This window comes from Panthera pardus, unplaced genomic scaffold (genome assembly GCF_024362965.1).
Source record: "Panthera pardus isolate Hobbes unplaced genomic scaffold, ASM2436296v1 HiC_scaffold_8, whole genome shotgun sequence".
Taxonomy (NCBI): Eukaryota; Metazoa; Chordata; class Mammalia; order Carnivora; family Felidae; genus Panthera; species Panthera pardus.
The window spans coordinates 76,343,012-76,364,427 of NW_026527013.1; the positions used below are offsets into that span (position 1 = coordinate 76,343,012).

General features: G+C 42.5%; 1 protein-coding gene across 22 annotated transcripts in view; it reads left to right on the top strand.

Moving 5' to 3' along the window:
• The window catches only part of NRCAM (neuronal cell adhesion molecule), a 284,783-nt gene that overhangs the window by 137,151 nt on the left and 126,216 nt on the right, over window positions 1–21,416 (top strand). For 21 of the 22 annotated variants that reach the window (XM_019451160.2, XM_053896803.1, XM_019451145.2 and 18 more), the window contains one exon: window positions 4,320–4,393. The exons of the other annotated variant lie outside the window; for it this stretch is intronic. The gene's annotated coding sequence lies outside the window, so the exon portion shown is untranslated. The remainder of the gene's footprint in view (window positions 1–4,319; window positions 4,394–21,416) is intronic. 22 annotated transcript variants of the gene reach the window in all.

Consider the following 21,416-nt stretch of genomic DNA (forward strand, 5'->3'; position numbering starts at 1 on the left):
AGCTGCATGTGCAATGTTATAGGTTCTCATTTTAAACCAAAACAAACAAAAACAAAAACAAAATTCCTGCAAAACATCCGTGCCGATCAATAGTTCTATTTCCTTTGGAGCCATCAGGAAATGCATTATTTTTCCATGAGTGGCCAAGGCAAATGTGCACTTTCTTGAATTATTGAATGTTTTAATGTTATACTTATGCACCATTGAATTCCTTTTATTGTAATTGATTTACTGTGTGTACCGTGTCCTTTGGGTTTCTGTATTTTTTACCTAGATATTATTTATCTTTTCTGAAGGCTACTTTTAAATTACATCAGATCTCATCTTGACCTTTTGACTTAGGACTGGTTTTATTTAATAGGATAAGTTGATTGTATTTTGGTTAAAGGAAATTGAGTTGTTACTTTGTTATTGGAAAAATAATCCTTTAGCAATGATGTATTACCCCATTCTGTCAACCTAGATGTGTTTCAGAGTGATGAAAGCCCATTGATGCAGTTGTCAAAGCAAGAGTAATGAATGTACCAAAAATTCATTCCCTAGAAATGTTTGGCATAATTGCTGACATGGTAATACAATTAATACGTAGTCTTTTGGTGGTCTTTGCAGAGGCTCGGGGGTTTCAGTCGTCACAAGGAGGTTAAAAATGAGGCCACGCGCTATCAATACACATATATATCAATACACATAAGCAAAGACGAAATAGTTTTCCCCACACAACGTCTGTGGGAAACCACACCCACAGACGTGTGTGTTCTTTTCAGGACACTTTGCCCTGAATTGAATTATACTAAAAGCAATTCAAGTTTATCAAAAGCACCCCATTCCTTGGACTTCTCTTTAAAATCTGTGTTCAAAAATGTCTTCTTCTACACCATACCCAGTGGTATTTTCAGACCTGCCCTTTTTGTGAAACATTGCTAATAAAGGGCATTCTTGGCGGGGGGGGGGGGGGGGTGTGGCATTGGAATGATAGTGCAGTAGATGTCGCTGCCCGTCAGAGACTGCTGGCCACGGGAGACGCTGGCACCGTCTGTGGTGTGGGTGCTTCCTGCTGACTCCATGTAAATGGAGTTGCCCCATTTACATGCCCCCCATTTACATGCCATTTACATGAGACCTTCCTGCAGGTCTCAACCCTGTGGCCCTCCCTCCTGCCTCCCCAACCCTATGATTCTTGGCTCCCTCAGTGTTTCCCATCAACCTGACCGCCCTTTCCAACAGCTTCTTCTGCTGCTTTCCTCCCCATAAATCTCAGGAGCACCCCGTCTCCAGGTTCATCCTGGCCTCTCTCAAAAGCTCTGCGGGGAGGTAAAAGAAGTACAAGTTTTGGATTGACTCAGAAGTGGATGTAGTCATGGGAGTAGGGTCATTTACTCACCCTCTCTGTGCTTCAGTTCGTGCCTCTGTGTCAAGGTGATGATGACACTTACAGAATTGGTGCGTCACCTATATACACAGGGCCTGGGACACAGTAGTAGCCCATAAAATGTGAGGTCTCTTTCTCTTCCAGGTAAAATTTGGGCAAAATTAATTCTGTTGACATGTGTCTTTCATAGGTCCACTTCCCAGTAGTTAGCTGTAGCCTGAAGTCATCTGTGATAGAGATTTTCAGCAGTAGCTCCACAGCAACGTGTGTAGATGCTTCAAACGCAAGGAGTGGAACCAAGTAGCTGGGGTGACGATTCCCCTAAGAGACTTGGTTCGGCGAACTAAAGCACCCTTTGAGTTTTTGTTGACTTTGCCGTACGCAAAAATTCGTGTTAGAAGAGACTTGAAGAAGGAAGGAACGAGCTACCCTTCTGAGTTGCAAATTCGCCTTACCCTGATTGTTTGGGGGTGAAAGATGGTGATACGTTTTGGCCGGCAACCCAGGAATGCGTACATTTGTGGTTCCCAAAGGAGATACTTGCAGGGGAGACATTGACAAAACAAGACAAATAATGACGTATATTGGCTGAGGCTTTGGTCTTGAGTCCCAGGGCAGAACTCCATTACACTGGTCTAGAAGAGGTGACGGACTCCTTTCCCCTGAGTGACGTTGGCTTGAAATGACCTGGAAGCAAAGTACTCCCTTAGGTCTGATTCCCTAAGGCCCAAACCGAGGTCAGACATTAACCCAAGGTCCACATCCCTCAGTGGGAGGGGTTTCCCTCATGTCCACTATGGTGCTGGGCAGAGCCAGAAGCGGACCCAGACTGCCCTGGGGGAGAGAAATGGTGGAAAGATGGAGAGACAGCGAGGTGAAGGGGGAGGAAGGAGACAGATCTACATGCTAACCTGATAAAGTTTCACCTGTAAAGGTGCACTTACTTATGTGTTATACCTTTATCCTCGTTTATATTATTTTATATTCTTACATCCTCACATATCCTTGTATATATATTCTTTTATCCTCTTTTATCCAGTGCATTGACAGAATATATTACATGTTCCATATGTTTGTTGAATTAACTTGTTACTGTAGACATAACTTCAGATTCTTGCAAACTCCTTCTTACACACCTCAAAAGAGGTTTTTAAATGCGGGAACTAGGGGCACTTGGGTGGCTAAGTCAGTAGAGCATCCCACTCTTGATCTCAGCTCGGGTCTTGATCTTAGGGTCGTGAGTTCGAGCCCCATGTTGGGCTCTGTGCTGGGCGTACAGACTACTTAAAAAAGAAAAAGGTGGGAACTAAATAGAAGTGAAGAAATTCTTGATTAATCTAAAATTATTTTGTTTTGTTTTTTTCTTTCCTAAAATTGGTTTTAATTCCAGGAAGGAATCATTTACCTCAGCAACATTTAAGAAATATTTTTTTAAATGTTTATTTTTGAGAGAGAGAGAGAGAGAGAGAGAGAGAGAGGCAGAGTGCAAGTGGGGGAGGGGCAGAGAGAGAAGGAGACACAGAATCCGAAGCAGGCTCCAGGCTCTGAGCTGTCAGCACAGAGCCCGATGCAGGGCTCGAACCCACAAACTGTGAGATCATAACCTGAGCCAAAGTCAGACGCTTAACCGACAGAGCCACCCAGGTGCCCCTCAACAACATTTTTTTTGTCCTAATAAAATGTCATTGCATCAGATCCAATGAAAATTATGAAGAGTGGTTTTACCTGTCACTGAGGTAAAGGTCTTTGCAATTTTACACAGAAAATGTTGTATGGCGCACACGTAAACAGGAACGTCTGAGATGATTGCACATGTTTTTATCTTATTAATGGGATCTCTTTGCACTTCACAAGTTGCCTTCATATTTCAATGCAGTCGGGAGTTCCTGAATTGACACTTGTTTCTCCTCTCTGAAAGGTTTTTTCAGAGGTCTGATAGTATGACTTCTGTTTCCAAAAATCCAAAGTCCAAAAAGCCACACATCCTCCCTTAGAAAGCCCTGGGTGTCACTGAATTGGTTGTCTAAGAAAATGAGCCCTAATGGACTCAGCTGCGATTGTCTTCCCTGTCCGTGCTGTCCTTTTCTGGCTAGTTCTCAGCTGGAGTATCTGCAAAGGGAGCATTCAGGCTGAGGAGCACGGGGAGTTTGGAGCTGGTCGAGCTCTGGAGCTGTCCATAGCTGAGTCTTTGTCATAGCCCCGATAGGGATCCTCCCCCTTGGCTGCCCCCACCATCCCTTTATGACCTTCACTGAGAACTTGGGGGGCCTTCCAAACAAAGTCAAAAGAATTCCTACTCTCCTACGTGAAAAAAAATTTTTTTGAAGTTTATTTGTTTATTTTGAGAGAGAGAGAGAGAGAGAGAGAGAAAGCCAAAGTGGGGGAGTCACAGAGAGAGAGAGAGAGAGAGAGAGAGAGAGAGAGAGAATCCCAAGCAGGCTCCACACTGTCAGTGCAGAGCCCAATGCAGGGTTTGAACTCCTGAAACGTGAGATCATGACCTGAGCCGAGATCAAGGGTTGGCCACTTAATCGACTGAGCCACCCAGGCACCACCCCCTAAATGAAAAATTTTAAGAATAGCAACAATAATAAGGGAGCCCGCAGCAAGGAAGTATTTTAGCCTCACTGTATAAGTGCATACAAAACAAAACAAAACAAAATTTTCCATTTTCTGAACTGGAAAGAGGGAACAAGCATGTCGCTTTCGGCTGGGTTGCATTAAGGGGATGGCCACCAGAACTATTTTTAGTCACCTCTCTGCTGTCACTTTTGATTGAAACCAGCAGAGATGTGTTTTGGCAAATCTATTCATAATTTGTCTTTCCTTACAGGGCTCCCCCGGTAATTGTGTTTCCCATCAGGGAGTCAGTTGGAGTTAATGTATTGACAATCTGCTGTGATTGACGATGACTGTCTTGTTAACATTTCCCCCACTCTTCGACCCACAGGGCTACCCTAAGAAGACATTTGGTTTAAAGAATTAAAAGAACAACTTCTTCAGACAGGAAGACCTTCTTCAAAGGTAGGGGTTTGTCTTCTGGAAAGGTTTAAGTTAGTATAAAGGGAGTTATACCATAAAATGATCTGATTATGTAATATTATTGCCATAATTAATACTCTTCAATCCGAAGCGTATGATGAAAGATGGAGGTAGGAATATAGATGCGAAAACATGAGTCATACTGCTTATCCAAGAGGCTGGATCAAATATACGGGGGAGAAAACCAGCCCTTCGTGTCCTTCCATAGTAATGAGACTTTTGTTTTACTAAATCATGCATCATAAAGTTTAGCAAATAGACACCAGAGTGAACACATTGCTAGTAAGCAATATGTTTCTGAAGGAATTAAAGATTTAAAAGGCTAAGGAATCATTTACAAGAAAAGAGTTTTCCTTCTGATTCAATCATGTATCAGAAAACTCTCCTGAGAATATACTTATCTGCACATGAATTTTTTGTTGTCTCACAATGAAGTCCATATAATACAAAAGTCTGTTTGGAAACTTTGAATATTACTTTGATATGTGCTTTCTGCTTTGTAAATCAATTTGCCACCCCCGCTGCCCACCACTTTCCCATTTCGGTCAGAATTACCAGCTCTAGAACTGTCTCTTCCCGGCCTGTGATGCCTTCTGAAAAGCCATCTATTACAGTATTGAATTTGATGAAGGGTATCTTACTTGGAGATCTGGAACATAGTTCTGAGAACTCTGTCTCATAAGGAATTTATGAGAGCGTGATTGTTCAGACACTTAGTCCTCTGCCTCATAGGTTTCATTTAATAAATAAAGAGACTCTCACGGACTTTAATTATGAAAAGAAGATTGTCTGCAAGATTTTGAGGTAGGAAAATCTTGCAAGCATGTTGTCTCTTGTCCTTGAGAAATGCCTAAATTGATCCATTCAGATGCCGTTTTCTGTCGAAGAGGAAATGACTCATGCCTCAGTTGAATTTGCTTCCATTGTGTTGTATTAAAACTGACTTCATATAACTAATTACTATGGTGTTTCAAAACACCGCCAGAAATCCCCAAATCAGTAGCCTGGAAACTAAGAACGTTGCTTTGTAGATCAAGTAGTATATATTTTGTTCGGCTTGAAGAGTTCTTGAAAAGTGAAAATTAGTAAACACTAGCAAAAGTGCTGAGTTGGACACCTATGACCAATACCAAAAGAGCCTAGTTTTCTATCAATGGCTCTTTGAATATAAACCTCCCTTCGTTAATGTAAAATGACTTACTTTATAAAGTTTTGATACACCTATACACACGTCCTCCAACAAGTGTCTGTAAAATAACACCTACAAGGTAAAACAATGGAAAAGTAAGACCCTTCCATGCTGACAGGGACATGGAAGTCTGGATATGCCAAATCACAGTTGTTAGGAATTAGAAATCATTAGTAACGCCGTTAAGGAACGTAGCCTACAAGAAATCACTAGTGTCACTGGTAAATTACGGCAAGTTCTGTAGGTTTTAAACTGTGCGTACCTAGGGGAGATAGAAAGACAGCAAGACCGGGAGCTTATTTGTAAATGGTGGTTTCTAGTAAAAGGGAAAATGCATGAAGACCAGGCAAGCGAAGGGACCACTGAAAAGGAGTGTGTGGTGCCCTTGAGGGGGGCCGTGGTAGAGTTCCCTAAAGGGGGTTCTCCGACTTTCAAGGGCACTCTCATGTGGTTTCTAGGGAAGTTTTCCTGGCTAGATGCACTGTGTTCTCTTCATTCATTGTGTGAGGGCTGTTTCACTTAAAGTCTTTGAGAGGAACAAGCGACAAGGTCGAATTCTACCTTTCGGGGTACATTCTCATTGATCTTTTTGGCCAGTCTTCTGTTAAATGACTGAAGTGAACTTTTAGTGGTCAGGAGCCACAGAAATATCTCATTTTATCTTTGTGAAGAATTTAATCCGGTTGAAACTAAATACGGAGTGTCTTCCCCATTTCTTCCTCTCGTCTCCCTGAAACAAAGGCGCCCTGAAACTTCCCCAAATTCTGAAGCACTCTTGTATTCAGAATGTCCCCCGGCTATTCAAGAATTCAGCCTCTGACATTGGAATAAGAAAGTTTTTTGTAGCTACTTGAGTGTTCAGTAGTCTTTCCCACGTTCGCTGCTGTGCCGTGGTATCCATGAGATGTGAATGACCACCACTGTGGTTTGTGAACCCACACTTCCACACCCACATCCTTCTTTCCGGAAAGTGCTACCCTTACTGATTGGTATCCAGTCATGTAGAAAAACCGTGTTCACCTCCATCATTAACACTGATGTGTAAATTCTCTCCAAGGAAAAGAATACTCTCCATTTCCTCTGCCTGGTTTGAAAACCTTGGGCTAAGATGCAGGACAGCTTGGGGCGCCTGGGTGGCTCAGTCCATTCCGTGTCCAACTTCAGTTCAGGTCATGATCTCAACGGTTCATGAGTTCGAGACCTGCGTCAGGCTGTGTGTGGACAGCTCAGAGCCTGGAACCTGCTTGGGATTCTGTGTCTCCATCTTTTTGCCCCTCCCCTGCTCACGCTCTGCCTCTCTCTCTCTCTCTCTCTCTCTCTCTCTCTCTCTCTCTCTCTCAAAAATAAATAAATGTTAAAAAAAAATTTTAATGCAGGACAGCCAATGATGGAGTTCTAACAAGCGAACCAGAGCAAAGAGGGGGAAATGCCCCCAAAATCTCTGTGTAGGACTGCTTTTCCGTGCTGGCATTTGTGTTAGTGTGGTCCTGGTTGTAACTATCATAACTCTGAAGAAGAATCGTGCCCTGTTCCACTTTAAGGCACGTTCCCATTTGGCGAGCTGTATAAAAAGGAAAATCTGACAGGCTATGGTAGTTATTAACGATTGGATTAGGTTGATGTTTCAAAAGCTGTTCTTCCCCTTGGCCTCACCGTACTAACTTTTACAAAATTATGTATATACATTAGGAGAAGGGTATTGATATTCTAAGTAGATAATAGTAGAACGGATCACAGTAAAAAGACTTTATCTTATAATTAAGTTGATTTGTGAATGTGCATCAATATTTTGTCACAAAGCACAAGGGGATCACTGTTTTTAATACTGTTTAACAATAAAGAGATCTATCAAAGGGTGCCTGGGCGGCTCAGTCGGTTAAGCGTCTGACAGTTGATTTGGGCTCAGGTCATGATCTCACGGCTCGTGAGTCCGAGCCCCGCATTGGGCTCTGTGGTGATGGCACGGAGCCTGCTTGGGATTCTCTCTCTCTCTCTCTCTCTCTCTCTCTCTCTCTCTCTCTCTCTCCCCCCCCTCTCTCTCTCTACCTGTCCCTGCTGTGCACTCTAAATAAATAAATAAATAAATAAATAAATAAATAAATAACTGAAAAACAACAACAACAACAACGAGATCTATCAAGGTTTGTCCTCCAGCGTCACTGTAAAGCGCAGAAGTTTTGTCTCTTGTTACTGGACACCAGGCAACTGTGAATGAAGCACATGAATGAAAAGCTCCCCGGGGAAGCCTGGGGCTGACGAAAACCAAGCCAGGGATCTCAGTCTAAGCAAAGGATAGTCACCTCTTTATGGTTTGACACCGGCTAGAGCTGACTAGGAATTTGGTCAGCTAGAAAACCAGAAGGATCTTTTCTTGCCCTTGCTGCCTTCCTCCCTCTTCACCCTGACATACGCTGAGGGCCAGGGCCCTCTTGAGACCTTAGCACAAGTGGACAGGCCCTGCCTTGTGATCGCGGCCACCTTGGGCATGGAATGTTGGCTCCGCACTGAAGTGCCACCTTCCTGGAAGCTGAGAGAGAGAACATTCTGTTTCTCCATCCCGGCATTCTCCGCACTTGCCATTACCATGCGGAGCCTGAGTAACTCCCTGTGACCTGTGGTCAGGGGAAAGCATATTACATCTCACCCGCAGAGTTTCTGTGGGGAGGCTGAATTCTAATACATGTCCCCGTGTTTATCTCCCAGTTGTTATGGCATCTGTGATGGAGATGCCTTTATTGGTTACGTTCCTTTTACCCCTTGCATCCTGATCTTCGTAATTCACAGGGGATGCAACCATTTGTCTCTGGAAACCCACCCTAGACCCCCTCCCACTACCCTGGCTGCTCAGTCTGATGGCTGTCTCCAAAGGCTCAGAAAGGTACCTGAAGAAGGACGTCTGTATTCTCTCGTGGGAGGTGGAGGGAGGGGGCGATCAGACAAGGGTGGGAGAGAGGTGAGAAAGGTCACATCGTGTTTGTATGGCTGTGACAATCATGCCCGTTGTCAGTAGTGGGAACCCTGCAAATGTCCTGTGTTCTTCCCCTCTGCTTCCCTCTGTGTTCTGGTGGACAGAAAGATCTGCTTGGGATCTGGAAGGAGAAAATTGCCTGAGTCACTCCCATACAGGAAATGTGTAGCGACTTAGTGCTTATACACCAGAGGGTTGGTGCGGTGACCTTTGCAAATAGCTCTTTGCAGATACTTACTGGGTCAGATTTGTTCTCCCTGGTGCACTTGTGGCTTAGTTTTAAATGTTTAAAACACTTCATTTTAAACGTTTAGAGGTAGAGCAGGTGGTGAGGTGAGGCCAGATCAACGGGACTTTAACTTGGGCATTCACTGAAACGACCAGAACCTAGAACTGTCCCACTAGGGTGGGGGTCATTGCCCTGTGACCCTTGTTCCCAGCAAACACACGCTCTGCCGCAATAGCTCTGCCCCTGAGAGGAAGCCTGTTCAAAATGATAATTAGAAATGGTATTCCTCAGGGCGCCTGGGTGGCTCAGTTGGCTGAGTGTCCGACTTCGGCTCAGGTCATGATCTCCCAGTTCGTGGGTTCGAGCCCCGCATCGGGCTCTCTGCTGACAATTCAGAGCCTGGAGTCTGCTTTGCATTCTGTGCTTGCCTCCCTCTCTCTCCCTGCCCCTTCCCTGCTCATACTCTGCCTCTCTCTCTCTCTCTTGCTCTCTCTCAAAAATAAACATTGCAAAAAGACTTTTTTTAATAAAAAAAAAAAAAAGGGCATCCCTCGTTCGTTCAGAATTATGATCTTTATGTCCAGCAACCTCATGACCAAAATTAATGTTTACTGAACATTCTGGACCACCACCAACCGAGTGGGATAACACCAGAAAGCCTTGGAGTGTTCGGGCCCACAGACTGTGCACACAAAGGTAGAAATGTGTGTCTAAACTGCGGGTGCTTTTATCAGACCCTTCCTTCCAGCATCTGGACATTTCATCCCTGGCTGCTTTTGGAGGGAGTCGAATCCTGACAGGACGGTTATCTAGGGAACTACCCAGGAGGAAAATGAAGCCCAGTGTGGAGCAGGAAGCCAGGCCCAGGCCCCTGCTGGTGATGCAGTATGTTGCTGTCACATCTGACTGCATACACAAATAGATGCTTAGGCTATTTTTTTTTAATTTTTAATTTTTTTTTTTTTTTTGCTTTGCTTGGCTTTGTTTGTTTTATTTTGCCTTTTCACGACAGCATCTGTTTTGCGAGGCAGAGAAAAAAAAATCTCTTGCGAGGCTTCGAGTTTTCCTATCTGCAGAAGGCGTTTCTTACAGCTTTTGTCTAACTTAGCTGGTCTGTAAAGCGTCTTTGTTTCTGGTTGACTGTTGCAGACGGCAAGTCCATAAACTAGCACGAAGACAGGAGAGAATGATTGCTATTGAAAGAGTCGAGTAGGATATGGTGGTGAAAAGGGTTTTGTCTCTGGCGGCACGGAGCAAATCCACATTCATATTGCTGCCTTCGCGTTCGTTAGCATGCACGGTTAAACAATAGGGCAGGCCAGCCGACGTGGTGGCGTTGATTAATGCATTCCTTGAACGTGCTGATTAATGTGTTCCTGCCGCACGTCCTAAGCCGAGACTGCACCTGAGGTGTGCGGGATGGGCCTCCTCGCCGGCGGCTGGGTGACTCGCATGGGGCCATGTGCTCATGGGTCTTGCGTGTGTACGTTTCACACCAGTGCCGTTGCGAATACAGCCACAGATCTAGCAGACTTCTTCCGGAAATACTGGCCTCTCACAAAAGCGTTCTGCCCTACAATCTAGCCAGAGATTTTATATAAACTGTGAAGTTCATAGAAGGAATGCCCTTCCGGCTGAACAAGGGCTTGGTGCCATCCGCGTGTCCTGTGGATGATCCCACCCTGCTTTTTCATTTTTGTCGTTCTCAACGTTTTTGTAAAGGGAAAAGGCTGAAAATACTTAGAGAGGGCAGTTTTCACTTGAATAATGCAGGAAGATATATGCAGATGGACACTTGGTGAACTTGGCATCTCGGTTGGACACCTGCTCTTCCCAGGGACAGGGATTCCCATTAGCCCAGAGAGGGTAATTCCCTTTCCAGTCGGCTTCCTTCGGGGCTGTGACTTTCCTTGCTGTATTATGGATTCCATCAAACCACTTATTTTTTCCGTAGACGTTTCCAGAAGGGCTCATCTCTTTGGGGTTCCGCCTGGCTAATGGTTTGAAACAGATGAGCCTGTGAAATTTTTTATTTGATTAGTATGTTTTGGTTGTTTATTTGAGACATAAGAATTCTATTGCTACTTTAAAAATTTTCCGATCAACCCTACAATTCTCAGCAAGATGGCAAAAATGATGAGAAAGCCATGTTCTCAAATGATGCGAGAATGTCTGAATGTAGAAGAAATGGTTCAGTGGTATTGCCCGCTGTGGCTTGAGGGCTCCAGCTAGGAGGCATTTTTCTTTAACGCTTATTTACTTTTGACAGAGAGGGAGAGAGAGAGAGCGCACATGAACAGGGTAGTGGAGGAGAGAGAATGAGACAGAGGATCAGAAGTGGACTCTGCACTGGGAGTGGAGAGCCCAGTGTGGGGCTCAAACTCACAAATCATGGGATTATGACCAGAGCCAAAATCAGATGCTTAAACAGAGTGAGCTACCCAGGCGCCCCTATGGGTAATCTTAATAGAGGAAACCATCAGTGCTATTGAGAAAAGCTACTTTCAACTTTGGAAAGGCCAAGTGAACGAGTTCCTCCTGAGCAAGTGGGGCCTTATGGATGAGAGAATTACCATATGAAACTATGACATAGACAAGTGGTGAAGTCACCAGTATTTATCCCATTTAATTATTGGCATGAAATTAATGGTGGAGGATGACATTCTGAGATTTTCAGGAATAAGACTTGAGTGAAGATGCTTTATTCCATTTAGACTTAGTAATGACAAGACCACTCTAAGGTCTACTTTGGCGGTTCATAGAATACGTGACTTGTGTTATTTGCCTAATGACATCTAACCCCCAATCTACTATGTTTTAAAAATGCTTAGTTATGTCTGTCTCACAAGGAATATCTGTTGAAAATAAAGAAGTAAAATACCAAATCACTCCCTCGGCATTGGTATACATAAGCTTCTCGTTTGAAACTCGAGGGACACAGAATATGTGTTTAAATCCTTATAATGATGTGGAAGGCATATTTGGGCAAACTCATCAATTTGATTTTCAGAGGGCCTTTAATTATATGATACGTTTCAAAGAGAAATGCACCAAAATAACTAAGAGGGGCTTCCCATTTGTGATTAGACATGCATTTTCTTAGTGTGCTTCAGTTCCACAAGAATTGAAGGGGTAAACAAAGAGAAGCAGGGAACATGATTAATCCGTTTTTCTGCAAAGCTTTTGATACTGTACTGAATAAAAGCTTTGCTGACAGAAGCTGTTAGCCTGGTGAAGGAGAGGCCATAGGAACAGGTTATGAAAGGAGAGAATGGAAAACAGAGAACAATCCACATGGAGGAGATCATGGGAAGTGGTTTCTGCAAGTTTGTATTTATTTTGTTGTCACTAAGCACAGAAAACACGTAGTTAAGGTAGTTTCTTAAATGGCTTTGTTCCTGGGGGAAAAGAAAAAAATAAAGCAAAACAAAAACAAAAAACCAAAAACACCGAGAAAGAATTTAATGAATGTAACTAGACAAAACTACCATAATTAAATTATTCAAAGGACCTGGAAAATGCATCTAAGTTCCAGGTGTCCTGTAAAATATTTCTTTGTTGAGTACCATTTCCCTGTTTTAGAGAATCCAACTACAGATATGGTTTAATAGTTTTTTTTTAAAAAAAGGTCTTCAAGTTGATTTGTTGTGCAAAATAATAAATTATCTGGTACATATTTTTGAAGGCTCTTAAAAGTGCTCATGCCATAGAAGGAAAGGAAAAAAATAAATACGTCTTAGCCTCGTGCACCATCCTGGGTACTCAGTTCATGCTCTGTAAACATTTGTTAAACGAAAATGAAATACCTGTTATGGACCAAAACCAGAAATCATCCCTAAAGAAAACTTTGTCCTTGATTTTCTCTCTATGTCTCTGGTTACCCAGAGCCACTTTATGGGAAATCAATAGGCATTTTCATTTTCCTGAAAACAAACCTTTGAACACTAGGATTTTTTTTTTCTGTCGAACAATACACAAGTTCAGTGAGAAAGTAGATTTCAAATATCTACGTTATAATAGACTGATTTGTCTAAATTATTTTTATTACTGAAATATAGCTGCCTTGATCCAGTAAGTGCTGGAGTGAACATGGGAAGGGCCTGGAAAGATCTTTGTTTGGTGAGCAACTAGACGACTTTCTTTTATAAAACACCTTCTCCTCAGCTGGGAGTCAAACACAGTTCTTCACTAGTAGAATGTTCAGTAACACTGAATGACCTATGGGGCCATTGCCGATATCTGAACCTAGAATCTCACCACTTGATTGAGAATAAATCAAAGTTTATTCTGTAGTTATTTAGGCTTCATTAATACAAATAAAATACTACTTATGAGACTTACATATAGTAGGTCTGGTGATCATCTTCATTAATAAACATTATTGGTTGCTTTTTCTATGTAGGGAACCATGAGAAGTTCTGATAATGCAGCCTGCATTATAAAATACGGCTCATGCCCTCAGTGACTCATACCCTTTAGTTATATACAAATAAATAGACTGTTCACATGCACATGTATGTGGTAGGAATACACATAAAAAGAAAGCACAGAGTAGCATTATTGACTGTTCAACGTACAGACTGAAAGCGCTCTGGGAATTCGAAGGAGTGGTGACCAATCACTAGATGGAGATTGACAAAGATTCAAATCATGCCTGATTTGAACTTGAACTGATCATTGAAGGAAGAATGGTTCTAAAACTAGTCCAGAAAAATTAAGTTGAGTGGAGGAAACAGCCAAGTCTTGAGCAGAGGAGGGAGAGATTGCCATGTAGTATTTACATGGCAAAAGGAAAATAACCACTTTATTTTTTTATTTTCTATTAAAAAATTTTTTTAATGTTTATTTATTTTTGAGAGGGAGAGAGAGACAGAGTGTAAACCAGGGAGGGGCCTAGAGAGAGAGACACACACACACAGAATCCGAAGCAGGCTCCAGGCTCTGAGCTGTCAGCACAGAGCCCGACACAGGGCTCGAACCCACGAACCACGAGATCATGACCTGAGCCGAAGTTGGACGCTTAACCGACTGAGCCATCCAGGCACCCCATGGTAAACCACTTTAAAGCAGAAAATAGACCTAAGAAAGGAGCGGCTGAAAGTGACTTTGGAGAGGTGTTTGTTCCTTCCTTCTTTCTTTAATGAATGAATAAACGTTTGTTCATTCTTTCATTCATTCTTTCATGAGCTGCTGTATTTCAGATATGATCAAAGGGTCACAAGCAAACTATACATGAATTGCAGTGTGGTGTAATTAGCCCCAAAAGAGTAAAAATTACATATATGTGTATATATTTATGTCTGTGTCTATATACATATAAAGGTGTAATGTTGATACAGAGGCAAACGAGATAGCTTTGCAGGCAAATCCTTGAGCAAGAACACTGAAGATGAGCTGGCATCTTGAGGCAGACGTGGAGAAGGACATCCCCGCTGTGGGAAGAGGCACAGTAGATACCTCTAGAAGCCTTGCGGTTGATGCACTCACTTCAAGTGCACTGGTGTGACCCAAAGTGACGACGTCAGAGGTAGTGTGAAGGCACGATGGAGAGTATTGTCTGGACCAGGAGTTTGGGATAGCTCGTGGGATCTTATGTGAGGATCGTGAGTAAGGGAGTCACTTGATCAGATCTGAGTATAGAACAGATACCCTGGTGACTGTATGTAGCACAGATGGGTGAAACTAGAAGCTGGAAACGCACAGGAGGCGAGAGAGCTGGTGAGCTGGGGGAGCCTGACACAGGATCCCAGCGGAGAAGACACCTCACAGTGTATTGAATGGACCTGTATGCCAGTTAGGAACGAGAAATGACAAAGCGCCAGACCTGACCTCTGGCTTGAGAGATGGGGTGGATGGCGGTGCTATCAGGTGGAATGGAAAAGGCAGAAAGGCTGCTTTCGAGAAGAAGATAGAGTTCTGTTGTAAATACACTAAGTCTGAAATGCGTGATTGTGAATATACTGTGCTGAGTTTGAATTCTGTTCACTTATGAACCTGTCACGTTCTTGAATGAGACGTGACGTCTGCCCAACCATTGTTTTGAGAAAGTTCACCTGGCATCAGTATTTTAGGACACTTTAGTGAAAGTCCATTAAAGATGAAGAAAGCGGGTAGGTGAGTAGTGCTGGGGTTGGCCGCATGAGGACAGAGACCCCAGAATGAGGAGAGAGGCCCGGAGAATGACAAGCAAACATGCCAAGAGTCATTGCCTTTCGTTGTCTTGTTTAAATTTCACTGAGCCTTTGCCCCGTTGTTCACAAACACAATCTTCGTGCAGACATCTCTGCCTTAGGTGAGCTTCCTCTCTGGAGCTCAGAGACCTGGGTGGGCAGCAGCGAAAGGCGGTCATCCCAGGTTGTCCCCGGAATTAGGATGCTTGTTTGAGGAAGGGGGAGTGGTTTCCCCCAGACCACGTGCGAGAAGAATTAATGCCATCAATCATGTCCAAGAGAAGAACTGGCTGTAGAAACCAAAAGGTCAAAAACTCTTATTAACCGAAAGACCTAGAATGTACACAATTCAGACTGAAATGACTTTCTCAGAGAGCGATCTGAACAAAGAAAATTTTGCCAAGGGCAAAGCTGAAGGAAAACAGTACATAGCATTCCCAAGGGTCACTGGAAACATTTTTTTGAAGCAATAACATGAGACAATATGTCATTATTACTAAGCAGACAAATTTGAGCCCAGCGTAAGGGGAAAGAGCTGCATTGTTTGTTTCTCTTTCTGTTCTTGCTGTGTTCCTGGTGGTGGCTTTGTTTGTCCCACGGTCACTATTGGAAAGGGTGCTCAGTTCGACACATGCCAAATGACTGAGGTGGTATTTCCACGAAACATTTCCATTTTAATAATTCTTTCATATTTGTAGATGAAAAACGGCTTAACCCTAGGGCATGTGCGAAGATGAATCACAAGGCTCAGAAATTTTGTCCTCAAGTGATGCGTTGGCCGCAGAGGGAATTCATGTGTACTCACGGACAAATTCTGGCATAATTAATGCCTCAAATCATAATTTTAAATGCTCAAATCATAATTTATATTCATAAATTTTTTATTTTGAGCTCCTGGGTAATCAAAACTCATACCACTGTCCATTCATCTTCTATGCAATCAATCACATGGAAAAGAACTATCGATTTTTAAAAATAGAAAAATTACCTGATTTTCCTCTTATTTCTCATCTACACAGGAGAAGCAGAGAAAAGTCCCCAAATCTGACGTGTCACTCCTTTCATTTAATCCAGGCTCGTGGCGTGAGATAGCCAACAATCGTGTGGTTCATGCAGGGGTGGGGGGCACCCAGCCTGCTTCTCTTTTGTAGCTGAACCGTGTCTAGTCTTGTTCCTAATGACCCCCGGGTGCCTTGTACCAACTCCTCATTAGTTCCTGTTCTAGAAGTCACATTGGTGACCCAAGTGGGCCATGGAACCTATTTTCTGGAAAACTATCTAATACTTTAAAATTGTTCCGTCAGTCTTGTGTGTGGCAAGATGCTTCTGATTTGTTTTCCACATTTTACTTGCCTCGTTTTCAATCTGGCTGGCCTATAACACACTTCGGCACCTGTAGTGAAATTACATTTATCCTCAGTCCACAATGTGCTTCCTGAAAAAAAGGAATGGGAGATGTTTGTTAGGATATACAATGGCACTCTTTTTCAAATTGTTCAAATGATACAGAATTCTTTGCCAGTGATGTTAGAGGGTTCATTACAATTTAAATTCATTTTTTTAAATCAAAAGTATGCTTTCTCTTGTTGGCATTATATAGCTTCTTCATTGTAATTAATGTTTTACGTCTATTTATAGAATATGGAGAATCTTCTGCTGTTCCCTTTTTTATTTTTATAAATAATTATTTTTAATAATGCAATTTTATGAGTTACCGAAATCGAGTTATATGAAATATACAATTCAATGGAAGTACAATTTGTTTCCTACATAAAATGTAAAATAAAGCAATTTGTTTCCTAAAAAAGAGTTTTTGTTATGAGTTGACAGTATTATATTTTGGCCAAAAGTATTTGAACTTAAAGACAATTCTTTTTCTTGCCTGTTCCCCAATGTCACGGATGTGATGTTTGGGGACAAGGCATCAGGCACAGTGCGTGTAGACTAAAGGTCTTAGGAGATTAAAAAAAAAAAGACATTCTTTTTCACCGTTGAGCTTCTATTGACTCATAAGGCATTTTAGTGCCACAAAATGAGCACCATAATTTCAATTTTACAATACATTTAAAGAGAAAAAAAAAACCCTCTATATTGTAAGGCCAGATTGGATACAAATTTTGTTTCCTCCTGGTCTGTGTGCCTCAACCAGGGTAGACCTTGGCCGTTCTTCTCTGAAATTACCCATGTGGCCTGTTCCTGTTTCAGTGTTGCCCCGAGGTGAACCTGACATGGAGTAAGTCATTTTCTTGAAAGGTCTCAACTTACCCAGGGATACATTTGTCTAATGCTTCTCTGTTTTGTTTCCTACGTGTCTGACATGATGGCCTTTTTAGAAAATAGATGTTTGTTGTAAAAATAGCATCTGGGATCCACTAAGGCCATATTCCATAAAGACAAATTAGTTTAATTTCATATATTTTAATGTCTTCCCAATGGTGATGGCCCTTTTCAATATTTAATAAGGTAAAATTAACACAATGTTACAATAACAGTTGATAGTAATCAAAGCAGTGTGTGTGTGTGTGTGTATACATATATATATACATAAATATATGTATATATATATATATAAATATATGTGTGTGTATATATATATATATATATATATATATATATATATATATATATATAAAGGTTTGTTTGTTTGGTTTAAGTTTATTTTATTTTTTATTTTGAGAGAGGAAGAGAGAGAGAGAAAACCAAGCAGTGTTAAATTTGTACGCAGACATTAATATATGACTAGTGGAACTGAATGTTCCCACTAAGACCTATTCTGAAAACCATTATGTTCGACTGTAAAAACAGTCACCACTGATGAGACTTACCAAGTGCCAGACATGTTCTAAGCACTGTCCACATCATTCTGTAACTGTCTTCATTTTATAGATGAAGTAACTGAAGTTCACATAGCCAGGAACATACAGCTAGTGAATGGCAGAGCAGGGATTCAAACCAGGTTAGTCTAACTCCAGAGCGATGTGCTTCACCACCCACACCTCTGTCTGAGTGGGAGATGTGCCCACCGAGTGCTTAATTAGCTCACAAGGGAAGCCCTTGGCCTTGGAGCTCTGGTCAGTGTGCTGTGTGTACATGACAAATAAAGTCTCATATGGAAGTCAAAGCTATTACCCTGCCGCCCATTCACATCAAATAATAAATCTGAAGGCTGTCACGGCTGGTACACTGCACCTGTGGTTCTAAATATCCATTCCACGTTCATGCACCTTGTATGGAATAAATGTCTGCTACAGAAAGAGAAAAAAAAAACAACTCTAGGCCAAATGATGCAATATGGTTGGAAATGCCTGTCTGCAGCAAGGTGGCTTCATAGTTCTGGGCATTCCTTTCACTAGTGTGGCTGACCACATCTGGAACAAAATGTTTTTGGAATTTTGGTGGCAGTGTGGTTTGCTTGCAGGTATGACATTTGTCCACACTAATAGAACTTGCTTTTTGTCCCTTGTCGTCCGCTGACACCTCTCCCTTCCTAGAGCTCTTCCCCAGGAACCTCTGTATGTGCCCTTCACACAGGATTTCAAGGGCGGATCACTGTCTGCTGCTTCTCAAAAGAAGTGACCTGAGAGGCGCCTGGATGATTCAGTCGGTTAAGCGTCTGACTCTTGGTTTCAGCTCAGGTCATCATCTCACGGTTTTTGAGTTCAAGCCCCAAGTCAGGCTCTGTACTGACAGCGTGGAGCCTGCTTGGGATTCTCGCTCTCCCTCCCTCTCTCTCTCTGCCCCTCCCTCCCTCTCAAAAATAAATAAACTTAAAAAAACAAAAAGAGAAGTTACCCGATACCTGCTTTAGATGTCACTTCCTCCTACTCTTTACCTGGCTTCTTCCCATCCTGACCTAGTGTTTGTATTTTAACAGAAGAATCTAGAAAATAAATGGCCTTGAAGATCTAAAGGAAGGAAAAATAATTCATCTCTTTAGACCCAAGTCGTATAATCCCACACTGAGCTTTTATCCATTTTGGACAGGGGAGCCCGGCCCCACAGATCCCTTAAATCACTACACAGTAAAACTATCTACTCATAAACCTCCTGCTTCCTTAGATTTTAATAATCTCAGTGAGGCCTTTTAGACAACGATCACGATAAACATGTACTTTTTAAATATGATCACCAGTCATAAAGGATGGCTTGGCAACATGCGTTTTATTTAAATTTTTATTTCATTTTGTTAATTATCTCTTTATTTCCAAGTGATTCATTCTGGATATTACTTACCTTTTTCTGTATCCTAATTAAGTTTGCATAAAGCCAAGCTCTTACCCTGTCCTTGCCCTTATTCTTCTCCCTTGATTCTGCGCTTGGACCATTGGCCCCTTGACGTCTCTTGAACAAGCTAGGCACGCTCCCATTACAGGGCCTTTGCGCTGTGGTCTCTTCTGTCTGGAGCACTCTTCCTATGTATGTCCCCATAGCTTGCTGCCTCTTCTTCAAGTCTTTGCTCAAATACCACTTTCTGGTGAGCTAGTTCTTGATGCTGTGGTGAGCAAGTGTGCTTGGGCACCCGTACACCCCCACATGCGCGCGCGCACACACACACACACACACATGCTTTGGAACCCCCTATCTCCCTCTCTCGTTTTATTTTTTTCTTCATAGCACTTATGACCTAGCAAACTGTGTAATTTACAATTTGTTTTGTTACTGTCTGTCTCTCTCCGCGGGAGTCATCAAGTCCATGAAGGCAGGAACTTTTGTCTGCTGCCTTCATTACTGAATTCCAGCACCAGGAATATTGCCTGGCATGTAGTGATGCTTCATTTGCTCAATGAATGAATGAATGAAGGGAGGAATGCATGCTTACGGAAATCTAAAGTTTCAGCCCTTTGTCAGATAATGTCATTAGCTGAATAAATCCTGCCTCGCTTTTGTGTAACAGTGACTTCCCAAGGTTCAGAAATGTCATAGTGTAGACTTCGGCTTACTCACAGATTCTGCTAAGCTGGAGGAGAGGGTAGTGTGACTTTCCATTGTTAAATGCGGAGGTGGAGTTGGAAAACAATCAAAAGAAATGTTCCTCTCGTTTTTTTGGAGCAAATGAACAAATCTAGCATTTGTTTTTGGGAGAACAAATGCTCTCTGCAAAGAACAGAAACTGTTCCCCAAATCTTTGAAGTATGTCACTGATCCTTTAACCAGTAGCTAGAGAAGCGAGGACCCTAGTGACAAACACGGGCTTTGTGGGGATGAAAGCTAATCATAAGTTTACAAAAACTGATTGGGCATTTGCCTTGTGACTAATTCCTGGCAGTGACACAGAGGAGGCTCTGAACTGGCCCAGCCACACATATTTTCAGTAAAGACCCTTGTCCTCAAAGATGTTCAGTTTTTTGCGTAGTGCTCTCTTTTAGATTAAAATAATGTATTGCTCAAGATACAAATAACATTAAGGATTCTGCCAAAGACATAGTAGTTTGTATACTGGCAGAGGGAAGTAGATATCTTGGGGGAGAGGGATTATCATTTTTTGGTTTCGGAGGGTTTTTTTTTCTGTAATTCATTTAATTTGCCAGTTGTCAAACCACAAGAGACTGTATGAATTAGAATAATGTTCCTAACAACCTCCCAATTACTGGGTCTGTGTTTTGTGGCATGAACGTTGACACTAGCATGCTTCCTATCAATACAATAAAAATCTTTGTCAGTCCCCAACGCCCGCCCTGATGCCGCATTCACGCAGTGACTTCAGGATGCTAGGAGCCCCCCTAGAACCTCCCTGTCCCTTAAAAACATACCCCAGCCTGTTGGCTAATACCTAAACTTCTGCCAGAGCTGGTTTCCTTGATCACCTTTTTTTTTGTTGATGTTTATTTCTTTTTAGAGAGACAGAGCATGAGCAGGGGAGGGGCAGAGAGAGAGGGAGACACAGAATCTGAAGCAGGCTCCGGGCTCTGAGCTGTCAGCACAGAGTCAGACGCGGGGCTTGAAATCACAAACGGGGAGATCGTGATCTGAGCCAAAGTCAGATGCTTAACTGACTGAGCCACCCAGGCGCCCCCTTGATTCACTTCTGTATTTATTGTGCTGCATAGCTTCAGTCACTTATCAGCGATGGGGGGGGGGGGCGGCGGGGACAACTTGATTGTCTATATAGTGTCCCATATGCCAGGGACTTTAAGCTTTGATTCCTGCCAGAGCAAAACCTCAGGAGTCTCATAGGCAGTGCCTCAGTGGTGCCATATTTCAGCTCTTTCCAGGGAAAGATCTCCCCAGTACCAGACGGGAGAGAGAAAAGCTAGCACCTGTGTAAGAAAAAGTGCACGACTGCAAAGTGCAATAGAGAAACTTCCTCAGGTTCCTAACTTTCTGGAAATCTGGTCTTGTCCACTAGTTGCAAAGATGAAAGGATGCCAGTTGCTTGAAAACCTGTGGTTCTCTAATTGCCTGTTTTTTTCAGTCCTTCTTAAGGCTTGGAAGTGTGTGCAAGTGTATCA